Source organism: Olea europaea, chromosome 22 (assembly GCF_002742605.1).
Source record: "Olea europaea var. sylvestris chromosome 22, O_europaea_v1, whole genome shotgun sequence".
Lineage (NCBI taxonomy): Eukaryota > Viridiplantae > Streptophyta > Magnoliopsida > Lamiales > Oleaceae > Olea > Olea europaea.
In genome coordinates, this window is record NC_036258.1 from 13,643,572 (window position 1) to 13,660,178 (window position 16,607).

Sequence of the window (16,607 nt, forward strand, 5' to 3'; positions counted from 1 at the left end):
CCTCCTCACACCAAGCACAACCCATAAAAGTAATACAATTTCTTCTTCCTTGATTACGGAGAAGATTGAAATCCATGAAATAATCTGATTAGATTCTCGTGGACTAAACATCATTTTCTTATCTATTTCTATCTGTTTACTTATATCTCTCTATCCCTGAGCTATTTTGGCTAGTTTAGAAACCCTGTATCAATTTTTAAACTTCTCTTTCAATTATAGATTTTGTAATTTCAACACTTCTTCAAACTTGTTATATTAATTTTCAATCAATAAAAGTCATTTTCTTCTGTATTTCTATCTCTTTACTTAATATATATACATATCTTGCTTTGAGGTTCGGGCACCAACGTCGAAGCTGTGGAAAGTTTCAGCAGAGATTAGGACGTAAAATTATAAAAAATCAGACGAAAATCATGAAGCAAGGACCAAATGAAATAAGCTGAAAAATGCAAGATATATACACACACAGAGTAAGCACCGATACTTAGTTTATACTAAGCATCATACTTAGGTGGCACACTACAATATGTAGTGTAATTAGTTTTAAAACTAACAATCATCTCTCTTCACCTATATATATATATATATATATATTTATATATCCCTTTTTACTCCAAACGCCTCCAAGTCCAAATTTTACATACAATAACAATATTTACACTAAATTAAATAGAAATTCGCTCAAATTTACATATACAATTCAAATTTATAAGCACAAATAAGCATGTAAAATACATTTATCACTTCCTCCAACATAAGAGGAATAGAGACAATTAGAAGATGATTTTTCGTTTATGCTGGATAGGAAGTGTTGTTAATGATTTGCCACTACATTGAGGTAGTTACAAGAATATCCAAATGACTTTCCAATACCATGAGATGGTATATCACTTTAAAGGACTTAGCAAAATATTTTTACAGCATCACATTTAGGCCCTGATTGATTGCGAAGGAGGCAAAGGAAAAGGAATTCCACCTAAGTTGGAAAATAAAAAACCACCATATCCATAAGACTTTGTTTTCCATGGAATTGGCCAAAAACGTGCTTTAAATGCTTGTACACAAGAATTCAAATTCCATTTCCAAATGCGAATCAAACAGTTAAAGTGAAAATTATTTTCCTTACATGTGAGATTTTCCATGGAAAATGTTGCAATCAAACAGGGCCTAGCAGTCTTAAGCAACAATTTTATTTTTTATTATTATTTTTTATTTTTTTTGCATATCAATTTTACGTTGTTCATTCTGGATATCCAAATATGTTTTGATTTCTTGTCCCTTATCGAAGTCAAAGATATCATTTCTTGTCCCTTATTAATTTTTACTTCTTTGTTTTCCTTTTTTGTCAAGTTAATTATTATTTGTTTGTATCTTATTTTTTTGCAGCACGAATTATTATTATTATTATTATTATTATTATTATTATTATTATGTTGTTGTTGTTGTTGTTGTTGTTGTTGTTGTTGTTGGTGGGGGGGGTTGGGGTTTTAAAATTTACCAATTTTGAAATGTTAATCGTACTTGTTATTTTATTAGCATAAAATAGTCTCTTTTTATGAATGATCAAATTCATTAAACAAAATATCAAAAAAATATCTAAAAATTTCAAACCAATGTGTTCTTTAGTTTCTTGTTTTGAGATACAGTTTTCCAGAATGACTAATCAAACACATTTTCTGCAAACTTAAAACAAGCTATCAAAACAGAATGTTGAAAATAAATTTGAAATTATAATGTAAGTTAAATGGGACCTAATGCTTTCTTCCTCTGAACCTTCATGTCTAACATGGAGCGTGTGTACAAGGGATCACCTAAATCCCCCCCGTACATAGGATGTCCACAAGTCGAGTCGAATTAACTCTCGAGCCGAAACTCGAAATTTCGACTTAGCTGAGTAAGAATAGTTCGAGCCGAAATCGCTAGTAATCGCCGGTCAGTCATACGGCGGTGAATTCGTTCCCGGGCCTTGCATAATTATTTTCGTATTGGAGGAATAGCTGCTGATCTACCTCATGGATGGATAGATAAATGTTTGGGTGACAGTTACATATCTAGGTGTATTTTTGGTAAACATACAAATAGTAGTGAAAGCGCGAGGTTCGGTACGTCATTAGTCCGATCCTTTGTAGGAACTACCCGTAATAACGAACTTGCAAAATGGATATTCGTAAAGCAAAAACATAGACGCACTCCTATGAACGTGGAAAATATACCGGATGGGTCGATTCGAACCCCTTGATTGTGGACAAGGTAAATTCATATGGAATTTACCTCAAGCCCTGGTAAGGTTCTTCACTTTGCATCGAATTAAACCACATGTTCCACCGCTTGTGCGGGCCCCCGTTTTTTTTGACCCGAGCCGAGTCGAGATTTTTTTTAAAGGCAGCCATGCAACTCGCTGCCTACTGATTTGAATTTTAGCAGCTACCTCTATTTATTATTATTATTATTATTATTATTATTATTATTATTATTATTATTAATAAATTTGCTTACAGGAGAGCCACACGAGCTGGCTCGGGCTCAAGCCAACTCTCAAAATTGAGGCTCAGTAGAATCGAGTCACAAGTCGACAAGCCAAATTGACGTCCTTACCTGTATATGGATAGGAAGACATTTTTCTATCCTCGCCAATGCAGGGAGACAAGTGTGTCTCTTTGTCACTTATACAAGTAGAATTACCATTCTAACATCGTTTATCTTTGATGCAAACACATATACGAAGGTATAGAGACTCTTTCACCAATTTATAGGGCGGTTTTTTAATAGGCAATATTATTAGCTAAACTACCTAGCTTCCAAATGATACGTTATTTTGAATAATGCTCCAAAGAGAATGTTATTGGCGTAAAAAATCGTTAATAATTAATACGTTATTGATATTAGGGTTGACCTACAAAATAATATACGTTTAAAGAGATATAAATAAAATCTGAATAAATGGATAATACTTTTCGATCTCACAAAATATGTGGATAAATAGTGATTTGACTGTTTGTAAATAGTTTATAAGCATTAGCCAAACATGGATTAACTTTTGTATCTTAACTCATCTAGCAGCGTGTCATCAACTGAAAGTTTAATTGACATCTTAATATTTATATATTCTCATAAATTTCATGAATTTGAATAGAATTCCACAAAATTCATAATAATTCTCATACTTTAATGGATTCATTGAATATTAATGAATTTCTTACAATTACACGATAAAATGATATAAATTCTTAATAAATCATCCAAAAAAAGAAAAAAAACTTTGTAATATGAAAATAAAATTTATAACTTTATCGTTTCTTATATAAAATACATAACTTTGTCATTTATAGAAAAATCTAATTTCATCAATATACAAAAGCCAATCAAATATCAACAATTAGTTCCATTTGAAAAATTAAACAAAATTACAATCTAAAAGATCAAACAAATAAATTTCTACAAATTAGAAATCAGTTCAATTCAATATTAAAATCATTTTCAATGTCGAGAATTACGCACAAATTATGTATTATATATTTTATGACTAAAGATATGTTTAGTTGTTAAACAGAGTTTCAAAAGCATGATGGACCATTTTATTTTTCGTTCTTAGTAGCATAGAATAAAAATTTGATTCCCAATTCCTATAGGAACGAGAGCTCAATTCCTCATTTCATTTTCTCTTCCACTTTGAATTTTTGAAATTGAGATAATTTATTGCTATTTATATTTATTTTTAAATTATATTAAATTTCTTTTATTTTTATCAAAGTTATAAATAATTTGACTTTATATTCATGGGTCCGAAATCTATTGAAATATGAGGAGTCATGTAAGAATTCATAAAGAGATTGTATTTATATTTATAAATTTTAAATCCATTAATAAAACTATTAAATTTTTTCCAATCAATGAAAGCTATAGAGATTCACAAATTATGGGATATACGTGAACTTGTATAGACTTTAATTACACTTTAATTACACCTTATATAATATTATTTTATGAAAGATTGTGTCGTTGAAATATATGAAAAAAAAATGAAATGTAATATAATGGGGGCCAAACGAGAGCTTAAGAAAAAGTTGCTAAAAATTTAATATATTTGATATTTTATTACAATTGTTCTCTATGAGTTCTAACGTTTCATAATTATATCATTTTCAATACTTTAAATACAGATTTACGTTTAAAATACTTTTCCATACCTGTTATAAACAACCAATTAAAACAATCAATTCAACTGAAAAAATAATCTGTTTATCAATAATTATAGATTTACCAATAAAAACAATCAATTAAATTGTTGTTTGGTAATGGAAGGATTCTCTTTTTTTCTTCGTGATTTTGGAGTCCATTTAATAATAAATAAATAAAATCTTCTAAAGCTGGTGGGTCACTTGACCCACTAGGACCCAACGTGGGCCCGCCAATGTTTGTGCATCTCTTCTTTCCCCACTACAGTAATATTAACAAACTAGCAGGGAGGTTAGCTCGCAAAAAGCGTCTATTAGCAATATTGTGAACCGGTCCCCATTTTCCAAAATTTTTGAGAAGTTTTAAATATGCACTTTTATCAACTAATTTGACCCGATTTCAGAACTGGTTCTCAATTTTACCATTTACATTTGACCAATTAATTGTTATTTTTTACAATGTCAACATTTTTAGGACCTCTTTGTACACCGTGATACTATGTACTCCTCAATTTAAAGGATCAATGCGTAACAATATTAAATTCTAAATTTTATCAGTCAAATTGGCAAAATGTGACCAATTGATTGCTATTTGTACAATGTTAACATTTTTAGGACCTGTGTACAATGCGTAACATGCTCCTCTATTTAAATGGATCGACATGTAACAAAAATTGATCAATGCTTAACAACATTAAATTCCCAATTTTACCATTTAAACCGGTTGAATGTGACCAATCAATTGCTATTTTGTACAACGTCAACATTTTTACGACCTCTGTACACAATAATAATTGATCGAATGGTACATACATTAGATGCTAGCCAAACGTTGTCTTATGCCAACATGATACCAAGAATTGGTACAAAAAATATCTAGATAAAATCATTTGAAAACAACAACAGATGACACAATTAAAAAAATGAAATGTAATATAATGGAGACCAAACGAGAGCTTACGAAAAAGTTGCTAAAAATTTAATATATTTGATATTTTATTACAATTGTTCTCTATGCGTTCTAACGTTTCATAATTATATCATTTTCAATACTTTAAATACAGATTTACGTTTAAAATACTTTTCCATACCTGTTATAAACAACCAATTAAAACAATCAATTCAAGTGAAAAAATAATCTGTTTATCAATAATTATAGATTTACCAATAAAAACAATCAATTAAATTGTTGTTTGGTAATGGAAGGATTCTCTTTTTTTCTTCGTGATTTTGGAGTCTATTTAATTAAAAAAAAAAATCCTCTAAAGCTGGTGGGTCACTTGATCCACTAGGACCCAATGTGTGTCCGCCAATGTTTGTGCATCTCTTCTTTCCCCACTACAGTAATATTAACAAACTAGCAGGGAGGTTAGCTCGCAAAAAGCGTCTATTAGCAATATTGTGAACCGGTCCCCATTTTCCAAATTTTTTGAGAAGTTTTAAATATGCACTTTTATTAACTAATTTGACCCGATTTCAAAACTAGTTCTCAATTTTACCATTTACATTTGACCAATTAATTGTTATTTTTTACAATGTCAACATTTTTAGGACCTCTCTGTACACCGTGATACTATGTACTCCTCAATTTAAATGGATCAATGCGTAACAATATTAAATTCTAAATTTTATCAGTCAAATTGGCAAAATGTGACCAATTGATTGCTATTTGTACAATGTTAACATTTTTAGGACCTGTGTACAATGCGTAACATGCTCCTCTATTTAAATGGATCGACATGTAACAAAAATTGATCAATGCTTAACAACATTAAATTCCCAATTTTACCATTTAAACCGGTTGAATGTGACCAATCAATTGCTATTTTGTACAACGTCAACATTTTTACGACCTCTGTACACAATAATAATTGATCGAATGGTACATACATTAGATGCTAGCCAAACGTTGTCTTATGCCAACATGATACCAAGAATTGGTACAAAAAATATCTAGATAAAATCATTTGAAAACAACAACAGATGACACAATTGTACCCACGAAAAGATAGGAGAATTGTATGGTTTGAAATTGTCAAATTAATTATATCATTTGTTTCCTGCAGGGGAACTCGTTTCTTGCCATGCAACTTTCTATATATAATGGGCCACTCCATGTTCTAACCTGACACGAACCGCGACCCACGACATTAATGTCATGAAAATGCCTCCAGCTGTACCGTTCCAATATAGAGTCTGTATCCGACTATTGGAAAGGAGCATAATTGTTATTCATTATTACATTTATATCCTTAGCTTCTTTCTTAATGACATTCTTATTTTTAGCATTTTGTTAATTGGAAAATATTGTCCTTAATTTTGATTTTTGTTTAAAAATATTGTTAACGTGCTCTAAAACAAATATTTAATTATATTATTATTATTATTTAAAAATACAATAAACAAATGAGTTTTTTTAGTTTATCTTAAAAATTATTTTGGAGAGAAACTATAACCAGAAATAATTTATGTTAATCTGAGAGCAAGAACGTGACGAAAAAATTTGAGACATAAATATGATAATTTGTAAATTATTATGAACCTTTCATGCAATTAAATTACAGTCTAGTTATTAAAAACTGCGGTGTGAATATATTTAGCCTACAAAAAATGCATTAAGAATACGTAAAAAGACTTTACCCATCATTTTATAAATAAGAAAGAAAAACAAATACATAAGTTCGACAAAGTATTTTTCAATCAGTTTAAGTTCGTTAACAAAATATTTGGATAGAAATCATTGTCAAGGTCAATATGTGTTAATTGATGGAGGTGGATGATAAGTATTGTATAAAAACTCGTTAGAGAATAAGTAAAATAATAAGTAAAGATTGTAAACTTTCAATGCAATCAAATTGTAGTACAATAAAATAAAAATTATGTTGTGAATACAATTATATGTGACTTATATTTTGTTTGACCCATAAAATTACAATTATAACCTTATTTTTTCTTTTAAAAAAGAAAGAAAAAAGTAGCCCTTTCGTATGGAAAAATATGTTTTTCATTCATTTTTGGTTTTCATTAATTATACAACAGTGTATATTGACATATCAATGGCCACCCTAAACTGCCGGTTTTGGTGATGTTTTGAACCATAGACGGTGTAGACTTTTGCCTCATACAGCAGCAGCATGGAATGGGCCTCCGTATGACAGTTTTTGCAATAGACTGCATTCTAGGCGAAGCTTACGGGGTTACATATAAATAAAGAAGAAATTGCATGAAATGATCATTTCACATGGTCATTTGTAAAGATGTTCAATGTCTGTTTTGCAATAATTTAGACCAAAAGCCCTTGTTAGCAATTTGATATTCCGCAATAAAAATAAAAAATTTTGTACATTTAAATTTGTATTCGCCAATAAAATTTTGGCACATAATCTATATTACTTATTTCAGAAAGTACAAATGTCAATCCACATTAAATGCGTGGGTTGAAACGATTTGACATGGAAAACGGATCGGTTTAAAATTAAAAACAAGTTGGGTTGAGTTGGATTCAAATAAGTTTAAAATAGTGTGGGTCAAGTAGGTTTATAGTTCAAACCCTCTTAAATGAATTCAACCCATATCAAAGAGGAAAACCATATTCTTCTATCAATTTTCATCAAAGCATGAAATCTTCTTTCTCTGCTTTGAAATCTAGCCTCCTACGCAGTCTTCTCTTCGACGATTTGGCGGCCACCTTTCTTCTCGCGAACTCTAATCTTTGACGCAGAGCTAGCCCTGAAATTTTGGATACCCTATGCGAGATTTTAAAATGATATTCCCTTCAAGTAACTAAAACATCTATTAAAAAATATATATATTAATAATATTGTTCCATTGCAAAAATATGATATATATATATATATATATATATATATATATGCTCAAAAGCATTTCTCGAATTTCATCAAAATTCATATGTCATCAACAAAGAACCATCTAAACCACTAGCCTCTACGTGCAATTTCATATAAACAAACCTTGAAAAAATATATATAAATCAAGTCAACTGTAAAGCTTGAAAATTGAAATGCTACAAATGCAAACTTTTGTAATTAATATTTTCTAGAAAGTCTTGCTCAATTTCATTAGCTTTCACTTCACAGTTAATTGATTTCACTTATTAGATTAGTAATTATAAATTATGAATAATGAACCCATTTTCACAATTAATTGATTTCACTTAACAGTAAATCTCTTCACAACTAATTGATTTCACTTATTAAATTATTAATTATGAACGGTGAATCCATCTTCAGAACATTGAAAAAATATTAAAAATGAATTCATATTTTCTTGAATATTCAGAGAAATTATTGAAGAAAAAATATGTTAAGGAAACAAAAACTCACTTGTAAGTGTTCAACTTCTTCGTAGGAAAATTATATCATGCTTTCTCAATCCTCAGTCTCCACGTTCAGGCAAAGCAAATTCAAATTTTAACAAGTTCTTGCAAAGTGAATTTAAATCAGGAACGAGATTGACAAAAAGATAATAAAGAATAGATAACAGGTAATTCAGATTTTCAGCGAGAGTTTAATGAAAAATGTGAATTGTCAATCGTCGCTTAAGGAAAACGGAGAATTTTTTTGAACCAGATTAAAGATGATTGGAGAAAAAGATGATTGGAGAAAAAGATGGTTAATTTCTCTATTCTCTGCCTCAATTATCTTTGAGACAATTGAAAAAGACGGTTGATTTTTTTAATTCTTTTCTCCAAAAAGACAATTGGAAAAAGCGATTGCTCAATTTTTCTTTCTTCTCTCAATTCTCTAGCCGGCTTGATCTCTTTTCGACTTTTCCGTTTTCCCTCATATTATTTAAGGTAAGAATACTATTTAAGAATGTTATATTCAAAGAAATTATAATTAGTTAGTCACATTATTCTTAATTTTAATATCCTATGCATAATAATAAAAAATTTATATTTTAAAATTATATTTAATTATAAATAAATATACAACTATAAAAAAAATAATTTTGGTGCCCCTCCAATTTTAAGGTCCTGTGCAGTCGCGCAACTCGCACACCCTCAGAGCCGCCTCTGCTTCGACGAAAATTCGGATTTACTGGATTCATTTCAATTTCTGGGTTCGTTTACATCTCGGTCAAGTTGCATCAAGATCTCAATAACCCAATTTTAGAAACCTCTAAGCCTGATATCCGCTCTTTTCAAATATTCTGTCCAACCCATTGATCGTAAGTTACTCTCCCTCCACTTGTGTGTGTGTGTGTGTTTAACAGGGTGGAAGGTTTTATTAAAAATAACTTATTATCCTTCTTATAAAACTGAGTTACAACATCTTGTTATAAATTTTTCATTTGCTGTTTAAAGTTGTGGCTAAATTTTGCGGGTTTATTGGAGTTATATGAGTAAAAATCAAGTGGGTCCTATTTGGTGTTGCAGTATATATAGGAAATAGAAGTGGACTTAAGAGGAGGAAATGATTTTCTATTCAATTGTGGACTTGTTTTCAACTCAAGATTACATAGGTATTTTTAGGACTTCCTATTACATAAGTTCATCCCCTCAAATTAATTCTACTACATACACCACACTTTACTAGGTACACATTAATTAACAATACATGCATACATGAACCACCATTAACTAGGTACATATTAAATAATAATTAACAATACATGCATACATGAACCACAATATTTGCCTTCTTCCAAATTGAACACATAATATAATCGTTTGAGCACAAAGGCAAGGTCTTTACACTACGACCATATATCCACTATTGTAATCCTTAATTCATTTTCATTGATCTGTGATTTATCTATTCTTGCCAATGTTGAAAATCAATTATCCAATTCCAATCAATAGCATCTCTTGATGCAATCAATTATATACTTGCATGTGACTTAATTATCTCTAGTTAATTTGCGAACATAAAAATACGCATATTCCACAAACATAATCACATAACAATTTCGTAAACATAATGATACCTCTATGGTTTTACATGCTCTTATTTTGTTGGGACTTGTACATTGGGGTTGACACCTCGGTATATCGATCCCTCACAACAAAGGTGGGCCCACGATGAATAAAAAAATCGTGGACCCCTATTGTGAGGGGGTCAGCACCCCGTGTGTCAACCCTTGCGTATGAGTAGCATGGTCCTATTTTGTTTATTAGCTGTGCTAATTTATACAGTATGGCATCGTTTGTGAGAAATTTCATACATTTAAACATGAAAATCCTATGGGATAAAGCCATCCAATGAACTTTGGTCTGGAAGGATTTCTTACATTTGGAAAAAATGAGGTATTTTTGAAGAAAAAATCACTAAGAGGAATCATTTTTTTCTAAAACACCATTATATCCCTTGAGAAAGAAAGCATTAGTTGAAATTGAACGTGAAACACTATCATGAGTTCTAGCAATGAAGAATCCGCACCTTCGAGGGTTAGGAAACACCTCGAAGAAGGAGAACCCTTACAAGTTTCCCCCAACGACTTGCCATCAATTCCATCAACCACATAGGAGGTGGATCAAGAGGTGGGTCTAGGATTGCTCTAGACTCACCAGGAAAGTGGCATAGATGGCCGCAAACATGTGAAATATGGCCCAACAAAACATGGCCAAGTATGAGATGCTAAGGAGCATGCAAGGCCAAAAAGGATACTAGTTTCTCCCTATGCAGCTTAAGGAAATGTATTCCACGAAAACTACTACCAAGATGAATAAGAGGTCTAAAGTCAAATGGTCAAATACCGACACTACACTAGAGATGAATCCCTCGTGAAAGGGAAGTAGGGTTGGATCCATCCACCAACTATGCTACTGATCATCCCCACAAGGTCTCACTCAATTTTCATCCAAATTATGATTTTGAAGACATGCCTCGAGGGTTAGTAAATGTATTCGACAAGCTGAGCCCAGGGTTGCCTAGGAATAGGCAGGCTCAACTTCCCCCTACACCTAAAATAGTTAGGAAAAACCACTTCAGTTTGAAAGGTAAAATGAGCTTGCAAATAACGAGCTTTCAAAGCCTCCGCCAAGAAATAGACATAAGAAGAGAGCAGAAGAGACAAGTAATCGAGCAGAACCATCTTAACCACCTTTAGAAACACTATTCAGAGAAGATGAAGATCCTAACAAATCATAAAGGTCTTGCGATCTTGATGATGATGACATTTTCCCATTCTCACAAGGGATTAGAAATGCTTCTATCCTAAATCACTTCACGCTCCCTAAACTCCCCAAATACGACAAGAGAGATGATCCTACAAAGTATCTAAATAACTTCCAAACTCACATGAGTCTAAGAGGAGCCACCCCCCACCATGAAGTACGGAGCCTTCTATTTAACCATAAGTGGAGTAGTAGAAGTATGGTACACAAGGCTCTTGGAAGAAAGAATTCGAAATTGGCCAGACTTTAACAAGACTTTTTTTGAACACTTCGCCAGAAGTAGAGGGAGAAGGACCGATACAGCTTCTTCAGGACATTACAGATAGGGAGGCCCTAAGTGGAGGATTGGATATAAACTCTCTCTTCTTAAGGGATGTGCAAAACAAAGAGCTTACAAGTTATGATGCCTTACTGGAAATGATAAAGCGCGTGATCATCAATAAAGACTTGAAAGATCATTGCAATAGAGCAAATCAAGGCCTTCCACCACCACAAATACAAAAGGGGATGAGGTCCTACCTCTCACTTGATGGACCACCAGTTTAGATAGTCGACCTCCTTTAATCCAGGACAAGCATTAGCTGCAACAATGTTAAATTTGGAATAATTAAATTCGAGCAAATGTAAAGCAATTTAATTTCAATTACGTTTAGATTTAAAGAAATTTATATATTTCGTGAAGTAATGTGGTTATCAAATGAAGGTATCTTACTACGTTAATTATATATTAGGATAGTTAAAAACAATATTAACAATTCAGTTTATAACGTCGTTTCACTTCAATCGTTAATTTTTTATTTTTTATTTCAAATTAGTAACAGGGATTTTTAACTTGTTTAGCGGAAATGATGATGTAACTAAAAAGTTCGTTAATACATCGATTTTTTTTTGTCTAAATTGAAAAAATTATAAACGTGTTACGTATATGCATTGGGCTAGATTAACTAAACCAATGCATCAACATGCTTTCAAAGAGCTACATCATCATTTTTTGTCATACAATTAGACATCTTGATCTCTTTTCAAATGACATGTATACAAATGTATTTAAATTTTGATAGAAATTGAAGCTGAGTGACTACTCTGACACTAGATGGAAATATAAGCCCAACGTCTACTACAACAAGAAAAAATACTTGATCACCCAAATGAAACAACACTATTAATTACTATAAGCTAACAACATTTCCAACTATTGGGTTTAACTAAAAAGATTTATTAAATTTTAAGTTAAATTTAATAATTAATTTTAACTACACGATTTATGGGATTCATAGCGTTTCAAATACACATTCCATCTTTTTTTTTTCTTTTTTTATCAAAATCTAATAAAAATATGATTTTTATTTTAATCAAACATGGGCATTATATGAAAACATTTAAATTTGATTATTTTTTTAAAAGCATTTCCAAGATATTCTTTATTTTTCAAAGACATATTCTATCATTTGGAGAGCGTCTATAGATTTAGAGAGTAAAAATTTTGAAGTACTCCAACAAACTCATTATATTTAACACTTCAATTTTACTACTTCGAATTTTTTTTATTATTTTTCTTTATCTTTTATTTTAACTAGCTTTTTTTAAAGATTATTTTATTATTTTTCTTCATTGAAAATTGACATACATTTAAAGCATTTTATTGTAAAGAGTGAGCTTTTGTCCTTAAATCAAAATGTTAATTTAAAAAATTTCTTGAAACATGATTTATTAAAAATTGACTCTTTAAAATAAATTGCGTCTCATGTTTAAATAGAGATGTTTGGTTTGAAAACTTATGGAGCTCACTGCATTACCAAAATTTGTCATCTTTTGGAGACAAACCAACAACGTCCAAATAAATTACTCAATTAATCACGAACCTATACTATTTATTATTCTAACAAACATTTGGTATATCTTGGATTATGGGCCCTATACATTAATTACAAAGGATTTGCTTTCTGGGATATTGTAGATGCCATAAGCCTGCCCAAATTCCAAGTAATTAAACTATAAAATATTAGTAATTAATAACAAATTCCTATAGCTCATTGGAATTTGATCCAAAGTTGAGTCTTCTAATCTAATTCTCGAGGCTTGATTTAATCCAGAGCACCACTTATCTTGTGGTCACATGCCATGTTGCATGAGACATCAGGATTTAACAAACCTATGCTTAAATCTAAACTTATTGAAGATTTTTCAATTGAAGTTTCTAACCTATTAAGTTTATGTAAACGTGTTTTTAGATTTTTGACTTGTTCAGTAACGTAGATTTTACAATATTCAAGAAGAAAATATAAAATCTTATTTAGCCCCTGTTCGGGGCACATTTTCAAGAAAAAAAATGGAAAAGATTTACCCTTTTTTTTCAAATCTGGGGTCCACCTAAGAGAAATAAAGTCAAATATGGTGACTGCAGCCTGCAATTTGCACTCCACCGGTCACAACTCTCATTTTTTTGGGTTGAAAATGTACCCAAACCGGGACTTTAATAAATATTTGAATGAAATGAAGTGTAGCACAATGTGACGAGACTTATTCTAATATTTGTGTTCTTTTTTTCCAAAATAAAGGTTCTAAAGACATGCCCATGGGATTACTCGCACTTTTACAAATACTAGGAAACATGGAAGGTAAACATTGTCTTGTTTTTCTGTGCTCAACCTTAAATTAATATCTGCAGGTTTGGTGTTGTTTTCCCATTTTTTTAAATACAATTTTCGATGGAAAACATATGCGAACAATAAGGACATAAAACACCAAAATAACAAATTAGAATTTTATAAATTTTTTTTTTATTCACTTAGTATTTCCCAATGCATCGTTTTTATCCATTTGTCTTGGAAACTCATCCTTTTTGTTGTTGAATTTCGAAAATTATCTTGGGAACGTCAGGCTCGAGGTGGTTAGTTTACAGATAATGAAGTTGACATTGCTCGATAAACGCTTTGGGTTGGTGTTTAATGCTTGTGCTACTTGAAAAATATTTTGGTAAGACCATGCTTGGGTCTAAACACGATTAGACTAACAAAAATAATGTTGAGTCGCATTATTGGCGTTAATAATATAATTACTTCAGATTATGATAGTTATATGTTCTTTGGTTACATTGTGAATGACATTCTTCCTATGTTGATGAAATCTAGTTATTGATGAAAAAAGGTTTTATTAAAATCAAGGATATGTTACTTGTACATAAAAAATAATACATAAAATATTACATAAAATGACATGGAGGGAAAAGATTGGATGAAAAAATAGAATGTGTTTAAATTGACAAATAACATGGTGACATATTACATTATGTAATTCATTATGTAAAACTTGATGTACATGTAACTGTAAGCATTATGCAGTAGATCCAATTAACTTTAGACATAAACATTTTTAATATATAATTGATGCAATTTCATTATAAATCTATTATTTAATTAATACTCAATTAAATTAAATAATAGAGTCCATAAATTCAAGATTTGATAATTCGTTAATCACAAGAAGTTGTGATTGTGAGATACAAATTACATATGACTGAATCTGAAATTATCCGTGGTCGTAAGTAATAGCGAGATACGAATATCGTTAGAACAGATAGACTGTCACATGCAACATTTCTTACATCTGAATTAAGTAGCTAATCTCGCAAACTAAAGTGCCTTGACACTTAAATGAGCAGGTGGATATTTTGTTATAGAACAGAACATTAGAGACCCGTTGGGGAGATTCTACATGTATAACTATCTGAGTGATAGTGGTTAAGCTCTAACGTTCGATAGTAGAATTGGTCATTTGATTTGAGGTCATCATAGTGCCTTATATGGGGACAGTTATACTTTTGTGATGTTAGATGTTGCTCTGTCAAAGACTACTAATACGGCATAGTTCGGGTATGTCAATAATCATGTGAAGGTTGTGAATGATCAATAGAGAATTTGTCACCTTTGATAGTAAGAAATCATGATCTACATTTCATCCAATTAAGTTCATAATGAAATTATTGGTCAATGTATACTCATAAGTCGTAAAGAAGTTTTTGATGTATATTGACTTAACACTGAGATAAAAGCTATGATCAATAATTGAGATTGATACATATTCATATAATTAATCGAATCATATCGACGAAAGCATTATAGTTTCACGGTAAACGAACAAATTTGATTTTGTTATACCACGTGATATTTTTCGTCACGTGTATTGCCCTGACACATTATTAGATGTCAATCTATGACGACGAATGTAAATTAATAATAAACTATTATCGATAACTCACATTGTTTTGTATCGTGATTGGAATCCTAATGAGGTCACCGACAAAAGGAGAACTAGAAGAATTAGACTTAATAATTAATTAATTACCAAGTATTTGATAATTAATTGCTTGGATTGCTTGTTAATAGGCCCGGATTAATTAGTTAGATTAATTAATTCATGAACCAAATTTAATTAATTTGATGAATTAAATGTTGGACCGAATTAAATTAAGAGATGGACCAAGTCCACTTGGACTTATACTAATAGGTTTCTAGGCTTGGAAAATGAATAGTTCTCATAATTATTGGAGGCTGAACAATTAAATAATATGAATTGTAGATCGTGATTGTTCGCGTTACAAGATTACCAAAGGAGTTTGCAGAATTAACAAAAATGTATAATTCTTACCATAGTTTCTATCTAAACGCAAAGCAAATTGTTGGTGGGAATTGAAATTATTTTATTTCCCTCTGTGCATGATTAAGTAACTTACCAGCAGCAAGGAATTTCTAAAATAAATGTACAAAAAGTAATTATCTCATATGATGTAAAACTTAATGTAAAAGTTGCAATATTGTAATTACTTAGATGAGATGTAAAACTTAATGTAAAAGTTGCAATATTGTAATTACTTAGATTGTGCTATTGCTAGTGGCACGATTATTTTTTACTGACACTTAAATCAGTTAGTTATTATGAATAAAAATTGTGGAGTATAAAATGTATGTGGAGTATAAAATGTATCTGAGTGTTTTAAAATATTTTTATTTATAGAAATTGGAAGTTTACTTTTTTTCATTCTTAAGTGCAAGTAAAGTTTCATATTTATACCATGAAATTATCTATCTAATAATGCTACTTGTATATAATGAAATTACTTAATAATTTTCATACAGAGGATGTGTCAAAAAGAAGGTAGAGAATTTTTAGTTGATTGAAGAAATGTTGATCGAATCATATCTCATCACATCATTTATATGTAAATCATTATATAAACTATTATATATATGAGCACAATCATTATCGATCACCTAAGAAATGTGAACAAATCAAAT